We start from the raw sequence: 1,401 nt of genomic DNA, 5'->3' as shown, positions 1-1,401 counted from the left end.
AGGCTGCACTTGATTTTCAAACAGCCCCTTGTTAAAACGCTACACTCACTGGGTTATAACCTTCACTCCCTGCTGTCAGCCTTAGAAGACAGACATCAAAGTAACAGTTTTGTTTTTAATTTCCATTCTATTAAACACCCTCTTGATTGGCCCTGTACAACCAGCAATTACAGCCATGGCTTCAAATACTATTAACTATTTCATACTTGGTTAAGCCACAGGGAATAGGAATTTGTGAATATAGTTGGTAAGTAAAACAATTTAGGTCTCAGATCTGTAATGTGTGCATGTTTGAAATTATTCTTAAAATGGTTTGAGGAACAATGTTGCTTTTGAGGTTTGAGGCCAAGGCTAAGCCTCGGGATAAGCCAAGTCTAGATTGAGGATTTTCTTGAAAGCAAGCATAGCTATGAAGTTAGTAACCAAGGCTAGTTCAAATTAGAAGGGAGCAATTAGAAGCTAAAAATAAGACTCTAATGATTATAAGGTTGAGTTTCAGCACTAGCAACATTAAACTTATTTATGGGCCGTCATCAGAAACACTACAGGGCCTAATAATATTTGGCAGTGAATTTTTGGCCTAAATGCTTGTTTTCTTGTTTTCCTCTGCACTTGAATAATATGCCAATAAAATGGTGTAAGTGTTGCTAAGCAATCTCTTGACCTTGATAAGGCAATGAGCCATGATGAGGGGCTAGAGGGGATTAAAACATCAGCTTATCTCAACAACTCACTACTGATGGTTTTCACAGAGCTAAGAAAGGAGGAAACAGAGAAAGGAATGCAAAAATAAACAAAAAAGTGTAAAAGGAAGCATAAAAAAATAAAAAAGAACACATCTGTGCATTTAAAAAGACAATGGAAAAACAAAGTCTGTGTCACTGCAAATGCTTCTTAGCAGTGTATTACACTTGCAATGTGCGATTCAAACTTTGGGGAAAAAATAGAAGAGAAACAAAGAGAAAAGACTGAGGTATGCCAAATCACATAAAAAATAAACCGAGAATCAATGGCAACAGCTCTTCTGGAGTGACAATCCAAATTAGAATAAAAAAATAAAATGTGTCAATATGTATAGAGCGAATCAGAAAAGAAGTAAAACAGTGAGCATCTTCAGTCATGTGTAGGGGGCTGCAAAAGTTTGATGAATGTAATACCACATGAAATACAACTGACCCACATCTGATCTGATGATCACCAACACTCTGCCAATGCAGTATACATATATCTGGATAGAAAAACACACAATGGAACATTATGAGTTATGGACTGGCCTCACCAGAGTCCAGATTTCAACATTATTAAAACAGAGTGGGATAATCTTGACAAAACAGAATAAAAGGCATGTAACATCCACAAAGAGCTTTAACTGTCCTTAGAATTGTTAGAATTGTACAAACT

The sequence above is a fragment of the Pundamilia nyererei genome, unplaced genomic scaffold (assembly GCF_000239375.1).
Source record: "Pundamilia nyererei isolate P.nyererei 1_Seehausen unplaced genomic scaffold, PunNye1.0 scaffold00001, whole genome shotgun sequence".
Lineage (NCBI taxonomy): Eukaryota > Metazoa > Chordata > Actinopteri > Cichliformes > Cichlidae > Pundamilia > Pundamilia nyererei.
The sequence above is the reverse complement of the archived record's forward strand: the minus strand, read 5'-3'. Positions refer to the sequence as shown.